The sequence below is a fragment of the Nicotiana sylvestris genome, chromosome 10 (genome assembly GCF_000393655.2).
Source record: "Nicotiana sylvestris chromosome 10, ASM39365v2, whole genome shotgun sequence".
In the NCBI taxonomy this organism is placed as follows: Eukaryota; Viridiplantae; Streptophyta; class Magnoliopsida; order Solanales; family Solanaceae; genus Nicotiana; species Nicotiana sylvestris.
Window position 1 is genome coordinate 101,771,382 of NC_091066.1, and position 10,932 is coordinate 101,782,313.

The following is a 10,932-nucleotide window of genomic DNA, read 5'->3' on the forward strand; positions in this document are numbered from 1 at the left end:
CTTTTCCACTCACTTGTTTTAAATAACCAAGCCCCCATGAAATCCCTGACAGCCCCTCTCTCTTTTTGGTTGTTAAAGTGTACTGATCACTTGTTTGTTTAAACAAAGTATGGGCAGTAGGAATATAATCTGACAGCACATGCTGTCCGATTATTTTAATTCCTTAAAGCAAACCATACACATGCTGCCCACAGTCCAAACCAAATGGCATTGTGTTTAAAAACCAAAATCTGAATCTGCCATTATAACCTTTCCCCTAGATGTTCTTTTAATTTAATTTGAACAAAATCAACAGGCAATACAATTCAGTTCCTAATGAGACTCAAATACGATCACAGCAGAAATAAGCAATACGAATCAAGTTGTTACCATTAACGATTGAAACTAATTGACGACATATATCGACTCGACTATATTAATCGTAACACATAACAATCAATCGTTCATATAAACAACACGTATAGAGTCCCGAATGACCTCAGATAAATTTGTTCAAACACTGGGAACTTATATGAATTAAACTCGCTTGACGATTAATCTAATTGATGAACACGTATATCACAGGGTATATTCAGAACACAAACAGAAGACAATTGGCCAAATAAAAGGCCTTTAACAGAGATGGAAGAAATCCGAATGAAAAATAACAAAATAACAAACAAACACAAAGAAATATGCTGACAACTTAATTAGAACCAAACAAAGAGAAAAGGAAACTTACTGAAAAAGTTTGAAATCAAACGGACTCAAATCAAACTCGACTTCGAACTTTTGAGGCCGAACAAACTTTAATCAGGGTGTTCTCACATGAGAACACCTTGATTAAGGTCTATTAGACCTCAAACCTATGTCCAAACCGGCCGGATTCCCCAAGTGCATGTGTTCTAAAGTCTGGATTTCCAGATCTGGATTTTTGGGAGTTGTGGGTAGATTCGGACCAAACCAAGTTTGGTTTGGTCACGAGGAAGGTCAGGGGAGTGTCTGGTATGAAGATGGGATGATTTGGCATAGATCCGGGTTCGACTCAAATCTTCAAATGAAGATTCGAGACGAACGAAAGTGATTCGAGGTTCGTGGTTAGTGGATTCGTGTTCAGGGTGGTTGGATGCTTTAGGGGTGTGAAGGGGGTGGTCACCGGCGTTCGTGCCGCCGGGTTTTGGTGGAAAGGAAACCAGGGCGGCGTTAGGGTTTGGGGGTTTCAGGGTTCGGGGAAGGAGATGACTGAAAGGAAGGGGGGGTTCGGATAGGGGGTGCGGGGTAAAGGGTCAAGTTTATATATGGAAGGGGAAGAGAGATTGGAGCCGTTAGATCAAGTGATCTGAACGGCTTAGATCTATTGGTGGGTAACAGGACGGGGTCGTTTGGTATGGGAACGGGGTCGTTTTGGTTTAGGTGAGGGGTTGGGTTAAACCGGCTAAATAGGTCGGGTCATGAGGGAACCAGGGACCGTTGGATCAATGAGGTTGGACGGCTCAGATTCAACTTGCCTGAAACGGCGTCGTTGAGGTGAGTTGGACAACCTGATCTGGACCGTTCCTTTGAATCAGATCAACGGCTTCAAATGGGGACGCCGATACGACGTCGTTTGAGTCCGTGCCTGGGCAGGCTGGGTTTGGACCGGGTCAGATCGTTGGTTTGGGCCTGTTTTTGTCTTATTTTTTGGGCCCAACTGATTTCAACTTCTTTTGTTTTCCAATTTAAAATAAAAATAAAAATAAAAATAATTAATAAAACAAATGAAATTAAAACAAATAACAATATGGCATTTCAACATAATTATCATACCAGGTAAGTTAAATCACAACCTAAAACGGACGATGCACGTATATTTATATTTTTTTTGAATTTTCTCTTAACGCCACATATATTTTTTGTATTTTTGTTTGATAAGGACTAGATGCAAAATGGACAGACTCACAAACGACTAACAACACATGTCACGGAAAGATCGAAAAATTGTACAGCGAAATCATTTGTCACTATTTTTATTTTCTTTTGGAGCGATTGCTCGTAAAGCAAAAATCACGTGCTTACAGCTGCCCCTCTTTGCACGAAGACACGAAGGGTTTTCGCGCAAAGATAAGCGAGCGATTTTTGCCCGTCCGAATACTCCGTGTGAAGCATTTTTTGAAAAAGATTTGACCGAACCTTTGCTTCAGAGGTTTCCTACATATCCTGGGCTGAAACAGGAATCAGGTCAATGTAGTTCGGGAAATTTTGGTAGCTGGGACTACCGTGTGACTGTAGTGTTTGCTGTTGTTGTGCGCTGTTGTATGCTGCTGTAGGATGCTACTGCTCAACCGATCTCCCTATTACATTGCTCTAAAAGGAAAACAAGAAGCTAAGTTAAACTGAGGATCCTGAAATTTCATCCATCTTCAACTTGTTCTTGTTGCCTTGCTTTCTTGTCGGCTAATGCTTTCCTCCGACGCCTTTATTTTGTGAACTTGGAGATGATGCTGGTCCTTCACCTTTTCTGAATGTCAGTTCTCATCACTTTGCTTGATTTGCTGGGGACACGGCTTTCTTCTTTAGATCTTCCAATGGTTTCTTCAGTGGTATGGCTTTTCATCAGAATTGTTATACTGGGCATGCTACAACGTTCCCAAACTACTTCTTTTGAGACGCGTTCCTTCTTCCCTTTGAATGTGCGCTTGCTTTTGCAGTTGCCTGCTTCTTGGTGCTGGGGATTTTATTGTTTTTCCTGCTTGGGGCTCTCTGTTGTAACCTTCCGTCTTCAGGTGGGGCTACTGATTCCAAACTCTAGAGCTAAAAGTATTCCCGCATTGTACTGGTGGGCGACCTAGAACTTAAATGTATTCCCGCATTATACTGGTGGGCGACCTAGAACTTAAAATGTATTCCCGCATTATACTGGTGGGCGACCTAGAACTTAAATGTATTCCCGCATTATACTGGTGGGCGACCTAGAACTTAAAATGTATTCCCGCATTATACTGGTGGGCGACCTAGAACTTAAAATGTATTCCCGCATTATACTGGTGGGCGACCTAGAACTTAAAATGTATTCCCGCATTATACTGGTGGGCGACCTAGAACTTAAAATGTATTCCCGCATTATACTGGTGGGCGACCTAGAACTTAAAATGTATTCCCGCATTATACTGGTGGGCGACCTAGAACTTAAAATGTATTCCCGCATTATACTGGTGGGCGACCTAGAACTTAAAATGTATTCCCGCATTATACTGGTGGGCGACCTAGAACTTAAATGTATTCCCGCATTATACTGGTGGGCGACCTAGAACTTAAAAATGTATTCCCGCATTATACTGGTGGGCGACCTAGAACTTAAAATGTATTCCCGCATTATACTGGTGGGCGACCTAGAACTTAAAATGTATTCCCGCATTATACTGGTGGGCGACCTAGAACTTAAAATGTATTCCCGCATTATACTGGTGGGCGACCTAGAACTTAAAATGTATTCCCGCATTATACTGGTGGGCGACCTAGAACTTAAAATGTATTCCCGCATTATACTGGTGGGCGACCTAGAACTTAAAATGTATTCCCGCATTATACTGGTGGGCGACCTAGAACTTAAATGTATTCCCGCATTATACTGGTGGGCGACCTAGAACTTAAAATGTATTCCCGCATTATACTGGTGGGCGACCTAGAACTTAAATGTATTCCCGCATTATACTGGTGGGCGACCTAGAACTTAAAATGTATTCCCGCATTATACTGGTGGGCGACCTAGAACTTAAATGTATTCCCGCATTATACTGGTGGGCGACCTAGAACTTAAAATGTATTCCCGCATTATACTGGTGGGCGACCTAGAACTTAAAATGTATTCCAATTGTTTCCCCGTTCTTCCGAGAAAATTTTCGACAATCGGCAGAAAATTTTCTGCCCCGGTTTTTGGTGACTTCCATGGCGGTGCATCTTGCTGCCATCATCAATCCTTTGTTTTCCTGCAGCAGACAAAAGGATTTAATCAGTTTTAATCGTGGTGGTAGAGGGTGCCTTTCTGGCGAGCAATTTTTCTCTCTTCCCCTTTTCTTGCTCTTTGTCCCCATAATTGGTTGGCGGGCAAAGTTGCCTGTTGGGGGTCTCTAGCCTGCTGGGGATTGGTTTTCAATTTATCCCCTTCTCTGCTTTCTCTTTAAACACATGATGTGGGAGTCTGCTTCTAACTCCCGAAACCACTCCCTTTTGGAGCATACTTCTTCCAACATTTCCGAGCACAATCCCTGCATTGCCTGGGGCCGGCCTTTAAGACTGTTTGTATTATCCTGCATTGGATGAATTCCCCTTCGGTTTCTGGTAGTAAGCTTTGAAAAATCCTTTAAAGACACATTTTAGGAAAAGAAATAAAGATATGGAAAAAAGAAAAACTTTCTGAACCAATATTTTGTGGGAGGAGACAATCCAAAGAACTTATCTGGAGGACACAACTGGTCCCCGTGATCATGACGTGCACCATAGATTCCCGACCCAGTCTATTTGTATCAATCGATTTGCCGAATGGTCTGACTTGCTGGGGATGATAAGTGACTGTCCATGCTGTTGCAAATGTGGTAGCTTTTGTTGATTCGTCTTGTCGCCTCATAGTGCCCTTCGAGGGGTTTTCACTAATGAGACTCTCTCTTTTCTCTCATCTCCCGGCGCCTTATGGTGCCTGCGAAGGTTTTCACCAATAAGACTCTCTCATTTCATATCCCTCATCTTACATCGCCTTTCGGTGCCTGTGAAGGTTTTCACCGATAAGACTCTCTCATTTTATTTCTTTCGATGAATCGGGGCGTTGTAGATACGACCCTCTCTTCTGGAGATTCCTTTGACTATCAATTCATTCCCAGTCTCACGATCCTCTTCTTTGCTGGGGATCAGTGTATCATTCTCGGTCTTATTTGCCGGATTTGGCATCTCTCGAACATTGATCGGGAGGTCTTTTGGATGTTGACGTTGGTTTTGGTGTGGGTTTGAAGAAAGGCTATAAAATGAAAACAACTTGAAGGGTGATGTGCTACAACTTTTGGAATCAAACCTTTGTTGGAACTTAAAACATAACCTCTGCCCCAGTTTTCTTGCTTGGGGGATTTATTTTTTACGCTTATGTTGAGTTACGTGCGTTACGCACATTGTGCTACATTGTGCACACTATGTACATTATGCATCCTATATTTGCTATGATGCACACTATGACCGAGCCGTGAGGCGCCTACGTATCCTCTTTGAGGAATCAGGTCAAACGTAGTTCCCACGGTTTTATATTCCTTGATTTTATCTTCTTCCTTTTTCTTTTCCTTCTTTTCATTTTTCATGTCTTTTTTCTTTTTTTTTTTTTTTCATATCTTTCCCATTAGTGATTCCAAAAGAGGGGTATTGAAAGAATTTGCTTAAGGCTCAAAGGGGGAAGCGAGGGTTAAAAGTGTTTGGATAGAAGAAAGAATTGCCTCCGTCATCTCATTATTCAATAAATGCCAAATACAAACGAATAAACCAAAATTGCCATAATTTAAAGAAATTACACATAATATCTCTTGACTGCATCTGAATTGATAGCCATGTCGACACATCTACCTTCGACATCTGTCAAACACAAAGCACCGTTGGACAATATTCGGGTCACGATATAAGGCCCTTGCCAATTTGGGGCGAATTTGCCTTTTGCCTCGACCTGATGTGGGAGGATCTTCTTTAATACCAACTGCCCTACTTCAAACTTCCTGGGGCGCACCTTCTTATTATACGCTCTTGCCATTCTCTTCTGATACAGTTGACCATGGCACACTGCTGCCAATCTTTTCTCATCTATCAGGCTCAACTGTTCCAAGCGAGCTTTGATCCATTCATCATCATCAATTCCGGCTTCAGCGACAATTCGGAGGGACGGAATTTCGACCTCCGCTGGTATCACGGCCTCAGTTCCATACACCAACAAATAAGGAGTTGTGCCTATGGAAGTCCGGATGGTAGTGCGGTAACCCAACAAAGCAAAGGGTAATTTCTCGTGCCATTGTCTGGACCCTTCCACCATTTTTCGCAGTATCTTCTTGATATTCTTATTGGCTGCTTCGACTGCTCCATTTGCCTTAGGACGATATGGGGTGGAATTGTGGTGTATAATCTTGAATTGTTGGCATACCTCTCTCATCAAGCTGCTATTAAGATTCGCACCGTTATCCGTGATGATCACTTTTGGGATCCCAAATCTACAGATGATATGGGAGTGAACAAAGTCCACCACTGCCTTCTTAGTTACTGATTTGAAGGTTTTAGCCTCAACCCATTTGGTGAAGTAATCAATGGTCACTAGAATGAACCTATGACCGTTGGACGCTGCTGGCTCGATGGGCCCAATGACATCCATGCCCCATGCTACAAACGGCCAGGGTGCTGACATCGTATGCAACTCTGTTGGCGGAGAGTGAATCAAGTCTCCATGTATTTGGCACTGATGGCATTTCCTCACGAAAGTGATACAGTCGTGTTCCATGGTGAGCCAATAACACCCTGTTCGAAGGATTTTTCTTGCCAATACATATCCACTCATGTGTGGCCCACAAACTCCAGCATGTACTTCTGCCATAACTGTCGTTGCCCGCCCGGCATCTATGCATCTCAACAATCCCAAATCCGGGGTTCTTTTGTACAATACCCCTCCACTGAGGAAGAAACCATTCGACAACCGCCGAAGGGCTCTTTTTTGGTCTCCAGAGGCATGTTCTGGATATATCCCCATCCTGAGGTATTCTTTGATATCATGAAACCAGGGTTCGCCATCCGCTTCTTCTTCTATGGCATTGCAGTAGGCGTGCTGATCACGGACTTGGATGTGCAGAGGATCAACATACATTTTGTCAGGGTGGTGCAGCATTGATGCTAAGGTGGCTAAGGCATCCGCAACCTCATTGTGAACTCTCGGGATGTGTTTGAACTTTACCGATCGAAATTGCTTGCTCAGATCATGCAAGCATTGTCGGTATGGTACGAGTTTTAGATCTCGTGTTTCCCATTCTCCCTGAATTTGATGTATCAAGAGGTCCGAGTCTCCCAAGACCAAGACGTCTTGGACATCCATGTCAGCAGCCAAGCGCAGACCCAGAATGCAAGCCTCATATTCGGCCATATTGTTGGTGCAATAGAAGCGCAGTTGAGCCGTAACAGGATAATGCCGTCCTGTTTCAGAAATGAGTACTGCTCCTATTCCAACCCCTTTTGCGTTTGCAGCTCCATCGAAGAAAAGCTTCCAACCCGGTTCCTCAGGTAATTCCAACTCATTCGTATGCATCACCTCTTCGTCAGGAAAATACGTTCTTAAGGGCTCGTATTTTTCATCAACGGGATTCTCTGCCAAATGGTCTGCCAGTGCCTGGGCTTTCATGGCCGTCCTTGTTACGTAGATGATATCAAACTCTGTGAGCAGAATTTGCCATTTTGCCAACCTCCCCGTGGGCATAGGTTTCTGAAAGATATACTTCAATGGGTCCAAGCGGGATATGAGATAAGTAGTATATGAAGACAGGTAGTGTTTCAACTTCTGAGCTACCCAAGTTAGGGCGCAGCACGTTTTCTCGAGTTGAGTGTACTTGACCTCATGTACTGTGAATTTCTTGCTAAGATAGTAGATGGCCTGCTCCTTCCTTCCTGTGTCATCATGTTGCCCCAGTACACAACCAAATGAATTTTCCAAGACCGTCAGGTAAAGGATTAGAGGTTTCCCGGGCTTAGGCGGGACCAATACGGGTGGATTAGACAGATACCCTTTGATTTGGTCGAAAGCCTCCTGACACTCTGCCGTCCAACCTACCGCAGCATCCTTTTTCAGCAGCCGAAATATGGGTTCACAAGTTGCTGTGAGTTGAGCGATGAACCTACTGATGTAATTGAGTCTACCCAGCAAACTCATTACCTCTGTTTTGTTCCTTGGCGGTGGCAAATCTCGGATGGATTCAATTTTGGATGGGTCTAACTCAATCCCCCGTCGACTGACGATGAATCCCAGCAACTTTCCTGATGGGACCCCGAATGCGCATTTGGCCGGGTTAAGCTTGATATCATACCTCCGGAGTCTTTGGAAAAATCTCCTTAGGTCTGCTATATGGTCCTCCTGACGCCAAGATTTGATGATCACGTCGTCGACGTACACCTCAATCTCTTTGTGTATCATGTCATGAAACACAGCAGTCATTGCTCGCATGTACGTTGCCCCGGCGTTCTTTAACCCGAACGGCATTACCCGATAGCAGTAGGTTCCCCATGGCGTAATAAACGCTGTCTTCTCAGCATCCTCTTCGTCCATTAGGATCTGATGATAACCCGCATAGCAATCCACAAAGGATCCGATCTCGCGCCCAGCGCAATTATCGATCAGGATATGAATGTTGGGTAACGGGAAATTGTCCTTGGGACTTGCTTTGTTGAGGTTGCGGTAGTCGACGCACACCCTGATTTTTCCATCCTTCTTTGGGACTGGTACCACATTGGCCAGCCACTCGGGATATCGAGTGACCCGAATGACCTTCGATTGCAACTGCTTGATCACTTCTTCTTTGATTTTCACACTCATTTCTGTTTTAAATTTCCTTAGTTTTTGCTTGACCGGAGGGTATGCCGGGTCAGTGGGTAATTTGTGAACCACTAAATTGGTGCTTAATCCAGGCATATCATCATATGACCAGGCAAAAATGTCTTTGAATTCCCTGAGAGTTTTGATCAATTCTGCTTTGACATTTGGCTCAATGTGGATACTAATTTTGGTCTCTTGGATGTTATCAGCGTCTCCTAGGTTCACAGCCTCAGTGTCATTTAGGTTAGGCTTGGGTTTCTCTTCAAATTGGCACAGTTCTCGGTTTATTTCTTCGAAGGCTTCCCCTTCGTCACCTTCGGATTCATTATCACAAACGACCTCTTGCATCATTGAGTCAGATTCAGATTGATTATTTAGACTAGGTCGAAGATCCGCTGTGCATGCCATGTCATTAGGACCAGTAAAAAGAGAACTGTTCAGAAAGAAAAAGAACAAAACAAGAAATTAAAATGGGACAAAAGAAAAGAACTTTATTAAATTTGCAGGATAAAAAGGGTTCACACTTTTACAAAACGGGAGTAAAATTTGGATTACACCCTTGAATAATCCGATCAAACAAATAAACAAACAAAACATTAATCAAAGCCTACTACCAAGACTCCCCTCGGACAGGAAGAGGAGTAACCGTCCAATTGTTGGTCTTGGCCTCAGGCCCCACAAATTTTATCTCTGCTCTGCTGGAACCTTCTCCAGCTTCCACCATACTGACATCCGCGAACAAACTCTCAAAACTCTGATTCAGGTTTTCATTTATACCGATCAAAGGTCCTCGAATCTTTGGGATCACTGACCCCTTGGCACTTGCTTTAACAAAAGACCTTGAGAGGCGTGGCACTGGTTTAGGCAGAAACCAGACCCTCTTCTTCATTTTTCGCGCTTGCTTCCTGTCTGCTGCGGTTGGTTTGAACCCCAACCCGAAAGTTTCCAGATTCTTAGGAAGGGAGACAGGTTGGACTATCCCTTGAAGTTCAACTCCCAGGCCTTTTCCCGGCACAAACCCATTACCCAGCATTTCTGATATCATCATGACTGTTGCGGCAGCTACCCTAGGGTGCGGGATGATTTCTCCTTCAGAAATTTTGTTGGCCGACCCTGTATCGAGAATCTGGTAGACCCAGGGACCCTTGTCATCAGTGGTCTCTATGAAAGGCACAATGGTTCCGCCCATGGTGCATGTTGTATCCTCGCCGTGCAACACGACCTCTTGTCTTTCCCACTCGAACTTCACTGTCTGATGTAGGGTGGAAGGCACCGCTTTAGCTGCGTGAATCCAGGGTCGTCCTAACAGCAAGTTGTAAGATACCGTGGCGTCCAATACCTGGAATTCCATGGTAAACAGGACCGGGCCAATGGTTAGTTCAAGTACAACATCCCCCACAGTGGCTGTTCCGTTTCCGTCAAACCCTCGGACACAGATGCTATTCTCCCGGATTCTTCCACGGTCAATCTTTAACTGGTCCAGGGTGGATAATGGACAAATATTGGCGCTTGAGCCGTTATCCACCAATACTCGAGTTACTACCGAGTCTTCACATTTGACAGCTAGGTATAGAGCTTTGTTATGCTCCGTACCTTCCACCGGCAGGTCATCATCTGAGAATGTTACCCTGTTCACCTCGAAAATCTTGCTGGCAATGGTTTCCAGGTGGTTTACAGAAATCTCACTGGGTACATGGGCCTCGTTCAATATCTTTAACAGGGCCCGGCGATGTTCCTCGGAATGGAGGAGTAATGACAATAGTGAGATCTGGGCAGGTGTTTTTCTCAGCTGCTCAACCACAGAATAGTCTTGCACTTTCATCTTCCTCAGGAAGTCTTCAGCCTCTTCTTCTGACACTGGCTTCTTGGTTGCCACTGGGTTGGTTTTCCTTAACTCCACCGGAGCAAAACATCGACCTGATCGAGTCAGCCCTTGCGCTTCACAACTGACTTCTTCCACCTGTTTTCCTTGGTACGTCACCACTGCTTTTTCATATTTCCAGGGCACAGCCCTGCTGTCAAGCATTGGCAGTTGGACCACCGGCTTTATGGTCACCCGTTCTCCACATACCCCTTTCAACATGACTGCCGGTGTGGGCAGGATCCCTGGTATTACCAACTTGCTTGGCTCGGGTTTGCTTGCTATGACGGACGGGCTCTTCCCCCATATTACTACCGGCTTGACGCCTTCTTCCTGCGACTGTACATTTGTTCCTCCACTGGTTAAGACTTCTTTTGGGGCAGCCTGGATCATCATCACTGTTTGTGAGGGTTTTCTTAATTCTCCTCCCTCACACACCAACTCAATCATGTGAGTTTCGTGGTGCGCTGGCAGTGGGTTTTGGTTGATGTTAGGAGCCTCCGGTGTCTGGACCTCGATCTTATTG